The sequence below is a fragment of the Manacus vitellinus genome, unplaced genomic scaffold, assembly GCF_001715985.3.
Source record: "Manacus vitellinus isolate BGI_N305 unplaced genomic scaffold, ASM171598v3 scaffold_3_pilon, whole genome shotgun sequence".
Lineage (NCBI taxonomy): Eukaryota > Metazoa > Chordata > Aves > Passeriformes > Pipridae > Manacus > Manacus vitellinus.
This window is the reverse complement of record NW_021940535.1, coordinates 27,875,589-27,893,089: the sequence shown is the minus strand read 5'-3', so window position 1 is coordinate 27,893,089 and position 17,501 is coordinate 27,875,589.

Genomic DNA, 17,501 nt, shown 5'->3' with positions numbered 1-17,501 from the left:
GCTACTTAGTTTCTAGAGCTAAAACACAAAAAGAGGCACATGCCTATGATCTAAATATATGAACAGCATAACTTGTTCTGTTATCTGCCTTGTAGAAAAAGCAGAGAGCCTATAAACATCTTAACCCATCAGTGCAGAGCGAAATAGTGACACCTGTACAGTAGCACTTCTAGTCTTTACACAGGTTTTATACGTTCTGAGCACAGAATACTTGTCTGATTTCTCATGGAAGTTGCTGTCTCATCTTGCCTGTTGGTGCAAGCATGGAAGAATACAATATGAGTAATGAGCTGTTTGTGCAGGTTCTGCATTGAGCTCTGACCACTGCAGCTCTACATGACCTTTGCAAAAGCACTTGGGAACTTGCTGTGCCTGTATAGAGCTGAATCCTCCTTCCACTTTGAGTACTGTGAGCACCTATGTGTTTAAAGGAACTTTAGCTGTGTTTATCTGTTAGGCAGAGCTTCTAGCTAATAAAAAGCAGTCCAAAAGAGGCATGCTTTCAGCAAATATTAGGTGCAAAGAATAACCATATACATAACTATATACACAAAATTTTTCAAAATTACAGTAAATACAGTACATGCCAAATTGGCCCTAAAAACCCGCAGTCCTAGGAACATTATTTTTTTTTTCTTTTTAAAGGCAATTGTATCTCCTTTCAAATTGAGCAGCAGTGAACTTTGCGAGTTGCATCTGCACTGCTAGTGCAATTTGCTTGCTAAATTCATTAACTGGACGGTATAGGAAAAGTCTTGCTGTTTGCTCCTGCAGAAAAATAGTAACCTTCACAGAAATGATTCCATGAAGGATTTTCTGCACGTTAGATTTCAATCCACATAAAACCCAAGGCTGTGATTCTTGCTTTATGTTGTCACAAAGTGTGCAATTGCTCAGAAGAGACTTCTAGAACCATCTGGGTGCAGTCTTGTGCAATGTGCTGTAGGGTTACCTTGTTTGAGCAGGGAGGTTGAACCAGGTGACCCACTGTTGTCCCTTCCAATTGTACCCAATTCTGGGATTCTGTGATTCCTTGCGCTGATCAGAAGTACCTACTGGCACTTGTGTCCCAAGGGACACACTGCAATACTGTTCTTAATATCTCTTTGCATGAGATCTGAAAACAGTCTTTTGTCATGGCATGTGTTTGTGTGCATTTGTAAGTACCTAGTTCTATGGATGTTTAAAGAGAGGAGGGATCAAATCAACATGTTTATGATACAACCTTCTTTGAATTTGTTGTTCAAGAAGGTCATCGTAGAATTGTGTAAATTTTGTTAGGCATGAGGTGGTCATCTGTGCTTACCAAAACCTTCTATTTAGCTTCAAAATAAATTTGCTCTTGGTTAGGACTGCCCTTGCAGAACATGCTTTCTGTTCTGCAGGTTCTGCCTCTGTCCTAACTGATCAGCATCTGACTTATGTGTGATAGGGTCAGAGACCTACTTATTAGGGCATCCTAGCCAGTGCTGGTGTGTTACTATGCAAGAGTTCATAACAGATAGTCAAAGAACTCCCACTACACCTGATTCAAGTAACTGATCATAGGGAATGGTAAGGGCAATGAGCAGAAACCTCATGTCCCATTTCTAGGCTGTCCTTATGAAAAGTAGCATCTATGCTCAGGCACCTTTCTGCTGGTGTTAGGTCACTCATTTTTTTAAGTCACGGTGTCACTTACACATCTTCAAAATATGGCTTCTGCATATTAGAAACTATGTATTTGGAAACAAATTGATTATGAATTACAGACTGCTTTGGAAAACTCAAAGTAATGCTACTGATGACCACTGTTAACTGCAAGTACAAAAAAATGAAGGCTCTTTGGAGACTGCTTATAAAATCTGCTGCTTGCTGCCTTTATCGTCCTTCTAACCATCACAACAGCTATTAGGTTATTGCAGGCATTCAGTCATCTGTGCTCTTAACTTGCTTATGCCAAAGAGACCTGCCTTTTAGCTTACAGGATTAATAGCTGAAGTATGAGTGCTAACTAGAACTTGCTTGATTTGACAGTTGTTTGGGTTTTTTTTTTTCTTTCTTTCTAAAGAACAGAGAAGAAAGAATGACTCACAAACTCAATGCCTTTGTCCAGCCCACAGCAGGAACAAGCAACATTATGAAATAGGTGAAACGCCAAGGGTAGAAATGTTCTCTCCTACTGGCTAGAACAGAGGAAGAGTTTAGGTTTGTCTCACTCATATTGCTACTGTCAGAGAGACCAGTAATTACTGTACTCTTGCTTTGAGCAATTCCTGTGGGTTTTTTCCATATAAGGGCTGCAGTTTTTCTCGGCACTCGCAGGGAGAATAAAGAGACAAAAGGTATGAGAACATTATTGTCAAATACCCTCTTTATTGGGGTTTCGCCCAGGAACCACACATCAGTGGCTGTAATACCTTCTTCCTGGTATGTCTTTAGTGCTTTGTCTTTGAAGTCTCTAATCAACACATTTTTCTGGATGTGAAATCACCTGAGATCAGTATTATGCCAGACTCTGCATCAGCCATTGATATGATGGCAAATGAAAACTATGTCCAGCAAGGCTGTTTCTGTCTCTAGAGATGAAGCAGCTGCTACTTCATGACCAAATGGAATTTATGCAGCAAATAATTTTTTATATGCATTAAAATATTTTAAAGAAAAGCACATCTCAAAACAGAGAATGCTACTTAAAATAAAATCAGAAAACTAATTATTTCCACACTCTAAGTCTGACCTACAGGTTCTGTAAAAAGACTTCTCCTGGTTCAGCTTATATCATTCTGAGATTGGATAACAGGTTATTGTTCTTCCATAAGAAATCTCAAATTATCTGCTACACAGTAAATCCCAAAATTTTTAGCTTTGGCAATTTAGGTAATCCATTATAACGTTCTTGTAGTTCATTTGCTGGGCTTCGGGGGGTGTGTATAGAAGCAAAAAGCCTAGACAGCTGAAATTATTTTTTTTTCTCCCCCCCCCAAACCCTTTTTAGTTCAGAAAATACTGACTTCACGCATTCAACAGCTTCAGTGAAAATATACTCAACATAGTTCTTTGCAGAAGGCAGGTAATCTGTCCAGCTTGTCTTTGATTTCCTTACGAGATTGACAAAGCTCCAAGTATTTTCCTCCCGTCATATTCCTTACATCTAGCAATTCTTTACACTTTTAAAATTCAGGTTTAGTCTTGGCTCAAGTGCAAGCAATTTCTGATCAGTGTAGATCCTAGACCCTTAAGAATCATTTATTTGGTCACCTTTTATGGTTTGGAGCTTCTAAAGGAAAAAAAAAGGAAGTGGAAATATACTCAAGCTAAAACGTTTCTGTTTGAAAAGGATTTTTTTTCGTTTTAATTCTTTCAGTGACTGAAAATAAGAAACATGTATTAAAACAAAAAAGAGGCTTGGGGATTTTTGACCTCTGCTAATCAAGACTGTGGTACTGAACTTAGCACATCCAGAAACATGACCAAATTAGTGGGAAGAGATTTGGGGAATTTTGCCTGTAAGAGCCTTACAGCAGCAGCTGTTGGCAGAACCATGTGTTATGGTTTGGAGTCTGCTGGTCAGGGGAGCATTCTTTCCACAACAAAAAAGGGGATGTTACATTACTCCCTGCAGTTTGAGAAAGCAGGGATGCTTCCTAAATTAGCTAGCCATTGCCTTGTTTGTTTATATTTTGGGTTGCTTGTATGTCTGCAGAATAGCTTAGATGGTAAAGATGGCAAATCTTGCATATTTAACATATTAATTTATTGTTAATAACTGTACCAAAGCCATCTGCTGCCACAGTGAGCTACAAAATCAGAAACAAATGAAGTGAATGGTTGGATATCATACGTGTTTTACAGCAAATGACTGTGTACCGATCAATAAGGGAAGAACTACTGCTACTCAGTATATTTAGGCTAATTGATACTTGCCTGTGTTCAGAGTAGACAAGATCTGAAATTGCAAGTAGCTATTATCATAATTTTATATTGTGGTACCAGTGGAAAACTCATTCATGTACTTAGTCCTAGTGAGCTAAACACTGTGCAGTCACAGAGAGGAAAAGAAAGTACCTGCCTGAAGTGGATACACTGCAGAGGGTGGAAAATTGAAGATGAGAGGGCAGTAGGAAGAGAGTGATATGATTGCAATAGTATTCACGGCCAGTGTGTGAAAAATTGGTCTCCAGAAATGGTGAAAAATCATAAAAAGGTTCTTTTTTAATCCTCTTGTAAAATTTCACCTTATCCTACGCATTTTTCAGTATTTTTCTGCAGCCAGAAAAACTCCATGCTTACTAAGTTTATAAGGTCAAAGAAAGATATGTTAAAAATTCACACTATATGTGGGTGAGCTCAAGTCAGTTTTGAGTGTTGTTGATTTCATCAGGTTTCAAAGAGGTCGTCAAGTTCTCAGATATAATTTAGGTCCTTCAAAATTTTAGGAAAAACACATCTCTAGGAAGAATAGATAAATCCTTCAACTCAGCCACAAGAGAAGCTTAATTCCTCTTTCTCCAATAGCTAAATCAGCTCTCTGTGAGCTGCAAATCCACAGGGAATCAGTCTTTCTTATAACTACACTTTGGTATGGTCTCATGGAACTTCTCATTTGACCAGGTGATGTTATTTTCGGCTTCTGTTGGTATGAGGATAAATCAATACTGATAATGGCAGGTATTTCTTTTATACAGTCCCTCCTAGCTTGCAAAAGATGGACAATGTCATATTTGACTGAACACATCAAGAATGAGCGTAAAAGACCATTTTTTCCTCACCATTCTCACCCAGCCCAGTACTACTTTCTTCATTGCTTCTTTGACCACCAGCTTGCCTTGAATGCTGTTGCTTCAAGCAATTACTGTAATTACCATGTTTTTCCTCAAGGACATGAAGTGCTATTAGCCAGTGTTTTGTGCCATGCTTTAAGTGCCTGCTCAGTCTGCCTGTGCTTGGAGCCATTCCGTTTGTTGGATTAGTTTGGTTTTTTCCCCTTCAGCAATCTTGTTTCATATTTTTACTTCCACAAATGATAGCAATGTCTAACCTAGGTAATTTTAAGCTGATAAGTTTGTTCGTATAACAGCAGTACTTGTTGGAAGTGCATGGAAAATTCGTATTGATGCTGAAACTATTTCAGTAATTATGAAAAATGAAAAAATATTTCTTTTTGGATTGCTATATTAGTGCTTAGATTTTAGTTATTACTGTGCAACTATTAAAATTACAGTGTGAGTTCCATTATATTTAATTAATAGTTATCATCTCACTTGGCAGTTCTGTATTCTGAAAAATATTCTTAGACCTGCAAACTCTCTACAGCTCTACTTTTCCCAAATCAATTGTAATAAATGAAACTTGTACTGATACATAATTTTTGTTTCTCAAAGTGGCCTTTGTTGTGGCATCAAGATTAAAACAGAGTAAGACTTGAAGAGAACTAAGAGAATAATTCGTGCATATTATTGCCTCATTTATACCATATGTTCCCAATCAGCTCTGTACAGCTTACTATGAAAATTTCACAGCAATTAATGCAACAACAACACAGTTTTTAACTAAATACTAGTAAACAATAAATCATCTGGTGTTTATTAATTTGAAAAGTTTCTTGACTCTGCAGTTGATTATGATACTCTGTAGAGCTTGTGAAACCATGTACTCATAAAAAAGGGGAGATATATTTGTCTTTATACGCGCACCAAGAGACTTCTAAATTTGATATTCTGTATATGTATTTTGTTTCCATTCTTTTAAAGTGAAAAACGACAAGATTGTAAAGTGAAGTTTATGGGTATTCTGCCAGACCCTGTAAGAAATGAATGCCCTTTCCAAGGATAGTGGCACTCCTTTCAAATTGGTCAGGTTTTCCATTTACTCAAAAGGCATCAGAAGATGTTCTGCAGTTTCAGCAGAAAATATACCATCCTTGGGCCTAGCTCTAAGTATATATTCTACGCACAGGTTTTTCAGTTTATATATAGTACAGGAATGTACATGATATTCATGTCCTGAGTGAAAAATGACAGAACTGTTTAGAAAAGATATCAGAAAGTAACCAGAGACCCAAGGACAACCCTAATCAAATATTCACTGACATGGATAACACAGTCTTTTGCTCATTTTAAATCACACATAGAAAGAGATGAACTATGTCCATGTGTTTCACTACTATTTCACATATCTGTAGGGTAAAAAACCCAGACATTTTATGGACTGGGAGTCTATACTGGAAATCCTATCCTTATCAGTGCCTGATTAGGATCTTGGTAGTTTACATTATACTTAATGCATTATATCTGGTTACTACATTCTACCTTTTAAACAGATTATAGTGTTTGAATTATATGAAATGTATCCATTTATAGATGTTCCAATCAAACTATAGGTTATCCCGCTAACATTTATTTGGTTATTTAGAGTGGTTAGTGAAGGGTCAGAATAACCTTTATAAAATAGGCATTTTCAATTTCATTACCATGAAGAAATCTTCTGAAAAAGAAACCAACAACCAACCAACCAAACAACCTCATAGAAAACCCTCTCTGGATTGATATTTCCTACTACATCAGGGAAAGAGAAGCTCTATTTCAAAGAAATGTGAAAGTATGAAAGACCTGTACTGTCAGGATCTGGATAGTTTAAGGTCAGACTTGGATATAGATACAATAGGAGAGTTTAACTTTGGAAGAGAGTGGAGATTTTTCACCTTTCAAGTAGAACTTTTAAAATGTAGTCAAAATGCCAGTCTGGAAAAGAAACCTCAGACATTTCTGTACATAGGTTTAAATATTGACAACTCTTTCTACTGTCCCTTTGTCTCAGAGAATATTCAGTGAGTTCCAGCCTTGCCTTCATCTCCTATGTTACCTTTTTCTTCCGTATGTTTAAGTTCAGAAATGGTGTCAAAGGTTCAGTTATTGGACTGGACTGAAGTTCCGTGCTTGTCATGACTACATGATCTGATCTTAAATGATATATATATGCAGGCAGAGACCCAGGAGAATAACACAGATATCAAAGGCTAGAAGAGTGGACTTGAATGTCAGCAGGCAATTGTCCATGTGACCAAGAGCATCTGAATCATGTGATGCCGTTGGCCCTGGAGCTTAGACACCTTCTAGGCATGGGGGAAAAGTTACTTTAGGTTGTCAAGGCTTTGTTTTTACTCTATGAAAAAGCCCAACAGAGCAGTGTTCTCAGTCAGGCTACCTGTGAAATGGATTTTGGATGGCAGCACTGTAATTTTTCCACATTTGGAAATATTAGTCAGAAAAAACGGCTAAGGTGTTGGAAAACATTCATGGTTAACCTGATTGTGATAGCGTCCTTGTGATTTTCTGAAGCATTTGCAAGCAACTTTAAGTCAAATAACCCAGTCTTTCTCTTGTGCTCTTTGGTAAAGACTACCTTCCCTGGTGCACACAGTGGCTTACTCGCTTTCTTGATGTTCATAGAAGAAAACTCCTTGAATCTCTGGGGTATTTTGTGGTGAACAAGTGAGTATCCACTGGCTATGTAATCGCATTGTGTGGGACTGGTGCTAGAAATAGTATTTTTTTAGTACTATATTGGTTAGTTTTATGAAACTGGATGAATTGTCACACAGCTGTGTGTTATTTTGATCTGGGACTTGGGAAAAATAAAGCTCATGTCCTCCAATCTGATGAGTTATCCTGAGAATAGACCTCCCTGAAACAGTTTGTTGTAACTAGTGAGACAATGTTGGGGCGTGTGTGCAGATCAGGGAAAACAATCAAATATTTACCTACAAGACAATCTCTAGGCTTAGTCTTTCATACCAGGGTGACTGGTTGGTGTGTGCAGGTGTAGCAGTAAGTCCTGGTGTGTGTCTGGGGCTGCTGGGTGTTGTTGCAATACATATAACAAACATTTAAAACATGAGAGCAATGCAGACAGATGAGTGCACTGGGTTTACAAATGTTAGATCACACCCACAAACTACTTTCCTTTGTGTATTGCCTGAACCTGTGGCACATTCCAAAGGAGAAGTAAATGGATATGTCTGAGCTGACCTAACTCACATACTGCCTGCATATTAGTTGTGCTGGAAAAAGAACAACATATATTGAATATCTTTATTCAAGCCTATATGATGCTGGATAATATATTTCTTTTTGTATAGTGGAAAAAAAGTTAGCAAGTGCTTGAATGCAAAGATAATTAGTTAAGTTATTAGCACCGGAAATTATTTTGAATCTAATTTATGTTTAACATCAAAGCAAAAGTTTGTCCTATAACCCTTTCTAATAATATCTCAATATATGCTTTAGAAATAATACCATCATTTCCTACCAGCTGTTGCACAATTCTGTGTTGTTATATTGTGCAAAATTCCCAGTGCACAAAATAAATACACAGTGTTCTGTAGTTGGCAGACTTATAAACATTTTTTTTTTTAGTTTTTGAGTGAAGGAAGACATAGGAAACAGAATTGTGGTGCTTTGGTTCAGTCTAATCATTAATGAGAGTGAAAAAGAAAGATAAAAAAATCTCAAAAGCATTGCCTTGAAATGTCTTTCCTTCTTAACTGGCAATGAAACTATTTGTTCCCTGCAGCTTTATGGAAAGCAAAGGTTTAATTTCACATGCAGTCACTACTTTGACATAGCATGGGCATTTGGATATTCACATAGTCCTACATTCAGCCTGAACAGCTTCGTGCTCTCTGGCACGCACACAGCAGGCAAGAGCTCTCCAGCTGTGCACCTGATAGAACCATTTACATCTATTTACACTGTAAATCCTTCTGTCTGAGAGGCAGAACTCTGTACCCGGCAGTTGCTTGCTCAGGAAGGAATAAACTGCTTTTAGGACAAGGGCAGTGCAGCGTGTTGCTTTGCAACTGTAGGGAGGAGATTTGTGTTCTGAGTGTGCTTTCAGGGGGTGGGCAGAGATATTTTTTTATTTAGCTTGAAAGCTACTTAATCACAGAACTACATTATAGAGGTTCTTCTGCTGGTCTTCCATAAGGAATTTTCAGGGCTCTCTCAGTCAATAACTAAATAAAAGAAATCAACTTTTTATTATTTAATTTGGCACAGTGCACTATGTCAGCAAGCCTCCATGTATTATTCTGAACCAAAGTTTCATTTAAAGACATTAAAATGTGGATATTCCTTCAGAAATAACTTTCCAGGAATTCTGTCAAAAATGAAATAAGACAGTTGTCATTCATAGGTAAAAATTATTAAAATAAGCTAAAAATCACCATTAAGGTTACAGTTACAGGAAAATAGACATCAGAAAGCATAAGCATGAGCAGTTTAAATATCAAGCTATTTTTCAAGGTCCTCATGAACCTTGCTGACATATGAGAAAGCATCAAAGCATCAAGATAATCATCAGTACTCACACTCTGCCTTATGAGCCATCAAACCAGATTCATTTAGGACTACCAAAGCATAAAGTTTCTAGTAAAGATAATCTGCCAGGTTGCCTTGGCTGAAGCAGGTGTGGTCTTTGTAAGCCTCCAGTTTCCAAACCATGTGCAGTGAAGAAAAGTGCCGCTAATTCGAGCTGTTACCTCCCTTGTGCTTGGTGTTACTACTTGTTTAACTACTTCTTTCCGTGGCCTGGCAATGTTTCCTTCTGAGCGGTGGGATGAGTAGCAGAGGGTTAACTGAACACTCCTTAAACCTTCCCAGGAAGTTTTTTTAGAACCTGTCTGTCCAGAAACCTAAGGCTTGAAGGAGAAAGAACTTTGCTCTGTAAGCAAACTTAAATTTACCTGCATTTCACAAAAACAAACCAAACCCCAAAAAAGAAACCAAAAAACCCCTGAAGTTTTGACATTGTGGTTTCAGTCCCTGCAATATAGCTTAGGTGTATCTAATTTCCCAGCCCTGCTTATAAAGCTGATTTATCATAACATACCATACATACTTTGATGCCAGGTTAATCACCCCTAAAAACCTGTTATTTTTTCAAAGCAGCCTGATATGGCCATGTACTAAACTCTTGTCACTATTTTATGGTCTCTGGGCTCTAATTCTCTAGAGCCCTTTAGAATTGCTGGGCTATGTTCCTAGTGCTGTGATCCAGCTGCTAGGTGGTTAACATAACATTATACAAACACAGATGTTTCCCTTTCTTTTGTGAAGAATAACACTCTTAATTGCAGCTGGAGAACCAGAAATATTGTCCATTATCAGCACCTCTCAGAGAGGTAGAGAGATTAAAAGAACTAGAGCTCGTTGCTGAATAATTCTGGCTGAATAATAAATAAGTAAGTAAAAAGTGTTTAATCCAGCAATACAATTAACTTTACACAGATTTAAAAAATAGTTTTTATTTGAAGTATTTTTTTCAAACACGGGCCTAATAAGAGTAAGAGTTTTTATTTCTGAGATGGAAACACTGGTTTAAAATAAGATCTCACAAGCAGTGCCAAATTTACTTTGATACACTGAATCTGGAAATCTCCCTGTACACTCTTTTTTTTTTCATCAGTCAATCATGGAAGCATGACTTCTTAAGCTTTATTTTTCTCCCCACTTGGACAGGTGTGCCCATTGTCTGCATTACACTGGAAAGTATTTTTCTTCTAAAGACCTCAGTGAAGTTTACAGTCAAATGCAAGATTTTCTTAATAGGCTTTTTTTCTTTTGACTTTTTGGCCTAGTAATTGAGAGCATAAACTACGTAGAATGAATTTCTATCTGCATAAAGAGAGAAAACAGTGCAGATGCAGCCTGGAATGCTTAAACAAAGTTACTGAGGCAGGTCTCTTCTTGCTTCTCTGTGTGGTGTAGGACTGCATTTTTTTATTTAAAACATTTTTCGGTAACATTTTTTTTTTTATTTAAGACCTTTAATTAAACGCTAAAGAAGCTGTATTTTTACCTCAGTTTGCCTAATGTTGTGAGTCATCCCATGACAAGGTGCTTTAGCTGTGCTGTGAGAGATACTTGCTGAGGTCTGTCCCAGGCAGAGCTGCATGGTGCAGTTACCTCATCATGAGATGTCTTGTACTCGCTATGCTTTAAAGTTAGGAGGGTGTGTGCATTGCTCTCTCATTCTAACTCTTGCAGGATTCTTCTCTTTTGATGTCAAACTCATGAGTCTGGTCTCTTCATTCTGCTGTGAAATGAAATGAGATGCACAGTGAATACTTAGTTAAAGGATAAGAAAGCTGTCCCTTAGCAAACAGCTGTTAAAAAAATTCTTTTCAAGTTGTTTTACCATTGATAATAGCTGAGCAACCTGATCTAAGTTGCAGGTTGGATCCAACTTTAAATTTGGCCCTGCTCTGAGCGTGGGCCTGCTGCAGAGGTTCCTTCCAGACTAAACTATTCCAGGAGTATATGAATAATCAAGCTTATTCAAGCATTTGATCAAGTTTAAAAAAAAAAAAACAACTTTGAAAAATCATTTCTTCCATTACTGAACTGTTTTTCTGTATTTTTAATATTTTGTTTGTCATAGGGTTTTTCTTTACTATATTTCCTAGTTAATAAAATGTTTGATAGCTAACCAGAAATACTGCAGATTTGCAGTGCTTCACATTAGCAAAAGCTGCTAGTAGCCACATTTCTTTCATTCTATCAGAATTTGTTCCCTGCGAGGTTTAGTGCTGTGCAAATAGACACCCATTTGCAGAACTCCCCCCCTTCTCAGGATTCCTATTTTCTATTTCTCCTGTACAAGGTCTTAAGCCACTCGAGTTACAACTTATCTGTAAGCTTAAACTGTTTAAATATTAGGTAGTAGCTAATCTTTGTTCTCTGAAGCTGAAGCCAGTTCCTGGGCCTCACACAGGCAATTCCTCCAGCACAGTCTGCAGAGTAATGACAGTGAACAGCTGGGGGTTGGCAGCTCTTTTCCCAGTGGTTTCCTGCTTTCATCCTTTGCCCTGCTGCAGATTTTTCAGCTACAGGTGTTGCAGCTGATTTCCTTGCACATCTGCCCTTGAGAAGTAGTAGGAGGATCATGCTCATATCTCTGCTACTCTGTTCACATATAAGCTTAAACTACTCACAGAGGTCAATCTGTGTGAAAACTACGAAACAGAGTGACTGAACTGTGGGCAGATATTTTTGCCTTTAGCACTCTCAAGAAAAGAGAGAGAGAAGACAGCAGTGGTTGCAGTAATAATATCTCCATCCACTGCAGTTATGTGCTTCAATGGACATGTCCCAGATTCTTGGGATGAAACCAGATAAAAAAAAAACAACCCTGCACTATTGTAAATTTTCAAGAATCTTTATTTCTGATCTGAATGCAAAAAATTAATTTGTAGCTTTTTATCTATAAGACAACATGACACTTTTGTCATGCCCTAGAGGTTCTCCACTCTATAATATAAAATCAGGGAATGAGAGTTGCAGGCCATGTCTGAGATAAACAAGCCCTAGGTATCCATCTTCTTGTTCTTCCCCTCTTCACAAGACTTCGCAGTGCAAAACCTGGCATATATTTTAGATGTACTGTCCAAATAGTGCAGTGCTTCCAGGTAGGAACATGCTGGCATCTGCATGCCATTATCTCTTGATAGTGGAAAAGTACAAGCATTACAAGCTCTGGTTTTTCAGCAAATCTTGTCTTAACAAGAAAGATTTGATTCTGCAGTCTGAACACAGGAGTCCTACACAACATGGCCTGCCAGGGGTTTACTTTAAGCTTGAAGAACTCAGCAGATGAGACAGATTCAGGCTAGATATTCACTGAAGCACAATGCAAAACTCAGAGTCACCCATAGGCATAAAACAAAGGAAACTGTGTTTTTCCATGAATAAGACAAATGAAAAAGCAAATCTCCTTGTTGCTCCTTCAGTGACTCTAAATGTGAAAGAGCTCCAGGACAAAGGTTTGTACTCATTCTGGAAAACATTCCAGGGCAGGGCAACAAAGAGTGAGGGTCAGGAGACACAGAACAAGGTGGCGAGACGTGAGTCCCGTTTCCAACATTACTGAGCAATTGCTGTTATTGAACTAAGAAAACACAGCTTCTGTCTTGTCTCTTTAAATGGAGATAAGTTGTTTTTGAAATCTCAGTTTTGAGAGGAGCTCTCTAGGTGTTTGTGCTCACAAAAGATTGAACAAAATACCCAGACAGTGTTACACAGCATGTTTAATTGACCTAGAAGTTGGTTTTAGCCAGACCCAGCTTTTCCATCTCCCATTCACTGCCAAATTGACTGCCAGATTCTTCTTCAGAAAACCATAAGTCTTGCAGAATTAAGGTCAGACTTCAACAGCCTGAAAATCATAGATCCTCTGCGCACACATTGTCAACCTCCTCTCTGCTGAGAACTCTGCACATCACTTACGTGCACTTACACTCTCCCTAGCAGCTCATGCAGAAAACAAGTGCTAACTTGTTAAAAATTATCTTTTAATCACTAATTTTCAGAGTCCAACAAATTAATAATTAGAAGATAATAAAGTATGTTAGAAAGTGCAATCCACGTGTGACAGAAAAATTATAACAGAGATTTTTAATTGATCTTGGTTTTACTTTCCACCACACAGCTCACCTTCTTCTCTTCTGACTTGCTAACTGTGAATTCAGACAGTGCGTGTATAGAGGAAGTGGTGTCACACTATAAAGCTGCCTCTATTATCAGAGCACTATTCATATAAAAAGAACTTTAGTAGAGGTAGCCAAAGTTTTCTGTTGGATTGTTGGGGATGTGCAATTTTGAAAGTGAACTTTAGTCAATACCTAGATGGTTTTGAATCAGGTTTAAGATGTTCAATGGAAATTCTTGCGTGAACACATTTCCCTCTTCAAAATGGGGAACCCGGAGGCACCTTCAGTATCTTCTTAGATTGCACACTGTGTATTATTGAAAGACAAAATAAAAGACATCTTACCACCAGTTTAGAACCCCCCTTCCCCTTTCTTATACACTTTGAGTTTTATAGTAACATTACTGAAACTATATCATTTCAGAGGACAGATAAATGATGAAGTTGAATCAAATACAGATGATGTAAAACTTTGTCAAGGTTACGGACCAGGCCTTCACAGTGCTTCCTTTGTATTTCACTTGAATCAGTGATTATCTTCCTGTTCCAAGTCCATTCTCTTTCCTCCTATTCAGGAGTTTTCTATTACCCTCCAGACTATTGTATGACTACGCAAGTAACACAAAGTCCTTTGTATGGTAGAAATCAGGCACGAAATAAACACACCTTTATCCTGGACTCTCAAAACCTTCCTTCTTTCTGCACGTAAATACAGTTCCTATTCAAAAAAACAACAGAACTTTATGAACCCAATGGTGCAGTGTTAGCCAGCTGGCAAACTCTTAAAAGTGCTGGTAGATTTCTTCCATGAAGTCTTCTGCCTCTGTGACACAGCTCTGCTGTTGCGAACAATTACTCAGTAATGTGACTGTTCCAGCTTCCTACACTGACAGTCACGGTACTGACTTTAGCCTCTGTAGGAAAGGAAATGATATACAGACACATGAAGTGGGGCCTCTTAATGACACCAAGCTTTGGAATTTTATTCTTTGCATGTGTTTACTCAGCCCTTTCCTATTCTTGTATCCTGCATAATAAAATCATTTATTCAAGTGCTGTTTTCTGCCTTTTGGTTCTGCACAGCGATGCAAGAGAGGAAAAAGGAGGAAGGAGATTCTTCCTTTGTGCAGGTTGCAATCCTTCCAGCTTCTCCTGCCTGGTGTCAGCAGAGGCACCTCACAAGGAAGGGCAGGGGTCCCAGCAGCCATCAGCAGCTGGTAAGCACATGAAGAAGGAGCTGTGATTTTCATTGTTCATTCTGATTCGTATAATTTGGGTTAGTGAGGACTATGATCCTACCACACAGAACTACTTAAAACAATAGTCTGGCCTCAGACATATGCAGTTTTTTGGTATTTTCTCTTGTACTTTCTTTTGGAACAGGTATAATTTTTTTCTCTCCCCCTTCCCCCCACTCCTTGCATCAATTTCCCACAGATATATGAACAACTTGTCCATGCCTGACATAATTTAACATACTAATGGGTCAGCAAGGAATTAGACTCTGCTTTTGTACAATACGCCTCATGTTCTGTACTCACTAAAATTATTGGAGTACCCAGCGTGATTGCCTGAAGGATTCCTGGGGGTGATTTTCTCACCGATTCCATGATCTGGGTTCAGGGTTTTTTTCCACTACAGCTGTCAGAATTGTCCTGTGATCCTGAAACCATTTGGTCAATTGAGCATCTGTTAGGCAACCTCTGCCTTGCCAAGGGTCTTCTGTTCTTTGATGTGTACTATTTGGAGCTAAGGAGAAAGATGGGAAGTGTCCATCATATATGTGGCACCAGCAAAAACTTGTCAGTTGGTTACTTGACCCCTGATCTCCTACCAGGGATCTCTGAAGGAGAATATGGATTTTTATTTTATAGCAGTGGTTAAATTTTGACTTTGCAAAAGTCTTTTTTCTCTCTTGGGTTTATTGATAATTTCACTCCTGTAAACAGTATATGGTACTCAGATGCTTTGTTAGGATTTCTAAAATGCTGCGACCCCAGTAAGCAGAAACCAGTGGCACTTAGTGTATTTGCTTTGCATATATTCTTAAAGGTTTTCATATGTTCTAAAAATATCAGTGTTGTTTTGTTAAAGAGAAGCCTTCCTTTGGGTGAAATGCCAGGGATTTAATTTACAAGAGTTTAGCAGAGGCATTGCTGTAGATTAGAGTGGTGAAAAATTGTGAACTGATGACATGGGTGGCAGAAAATTCAAGAAAAATGTATTACTCTGAGCAAAGTTTAATAGAAATGTCTTATTTTAAAAATCAACTGAAAAGACTCACCAGAGCAGATTATATATATATACACATAACCTTCAGAGTGAAAGAGAGTCCTATACAAAAAAGCTCTGGTAGCTGAGTGCATTAGGAGCCTTGTTTTGCTTTTACTTTGATCCCCAATGCAGGAGAAAATCTGTGCCATATATTCCTGCTTAGTACCTATCCAATACAGTCCAGAATAAATAGCATTTGTCTGGAATGGAAAATCACCTCTTAATTAACTTTTGCACCAGCATACACATTCCTTTTACTTCCTCAAGTGTGAATTAACATAACTCAGGCTGGGATTTTCAAAGGAGCTCTTTGGTGAATTAGTTGTCTAAATCCCATAAAGACTAATTCTGAACAGTATTTCTTTATCATGCAGATATTTGAACTCACTGTTGAGTAAAATGCAGTTTTGCAATTTTATTTTAGTTACAGCCCATGCTGACTATTTCAAATGATTTGGACAATGAATTTGGTAAATTAATTGTAAAAGCCTCTAATTATTTTCTATTGTTCCCTTTATGTATTTATCATTAGGATATCTGTCAACTCTGGTTAACTGTATTTTCTTGCGATATTTCTAAAATTAAAAATAGTATATTATCCAGAACACTCTACATGAACAAAAAACTGAATCGGCAAAAGAAAAATGTGTGTTATAATTTTTCATTGATAAAATAATCTGACTAAGAAATAAGATTAAAAATGATAACTAACACATAAGGGAAAGGCTAGCTCTTCTATTAATTACTTTTAACAAATAAGCTTCCAAAACATCTGTTTGTCACTGACAGACACTGTAGAACTTAAGATACTTTGAGGGTACATGTGTTAGGTTGGAGTTCCATTGGAATATAATGAAGATGGAGATGATGGTAGAGGTTCAGTGGAGACATTAGAAGAAATGCATGGTTAGATGGAGATGATGGTAGTGGTTCAGTGGAGACATTAGAAGAAATGCATGGTTAGAGGCTAGGTTAGTGTCTGTTAGATGGGAACAGGGAATTTTATGAAACAATGTTATGTCAGCCATAAGAGGTCTAATCAGAAAAAAGAAATTTTCCAGTGCCTAGAGGCTGTGGCAAGTGAGTCTTTGTGGACTTAGAAAAGCAATATGAGGTGGTCACGATAACCAAAATCTGGATTTAAAAAATCTGGAAACAATCTGGATTGAAAGTTCAGCATTATACTTGAGTTTTGCCTTTTTCAGTCTTTTTTTCCCCCCTATTTTTCTAGTTGTGTTTAGTTTCCGAAGAGCAGCTTCAGCTATTGTCTCTGAATTAGACAATAAAGGGAAAAATACCCCCGAAGTCTCATTGTTGGGTTTGTTTTGGTTGTGGGTTTTTTGTTGTTGTTGCTTTTTTTAGTATTCTCTTTCTATGGCCTCTCACAATAGAAGCAACTAAGAACAAAATACATATTCCCAAGATTCAACACTTTTTCATATTAAAAATATGGTAGGAAATGTTCTTGTAGCATTGACATCAGCCCCAGCATCCTCGTAGTAAGTGGGTGAACTCAGACTCTGAAAACTTGGAAATAAATCACATACTTCATCTACTAAATCCTTGAAGTCTGGATTTCACTGTTGGGTTTGAAACATTCTGGGGAGATGGATTTGCCTAAAAACAAGACTTGAGGGCTTTGATTTGTCTCAACCTATGTGTTCAGACAAAAATTCCAGACCTTTCAAATTTTGCCAGGCACAGTTTAAAGCCAGGAAAATGGTGCTTTATTGTGTTTACAATTTAGTGTTATTGTTATT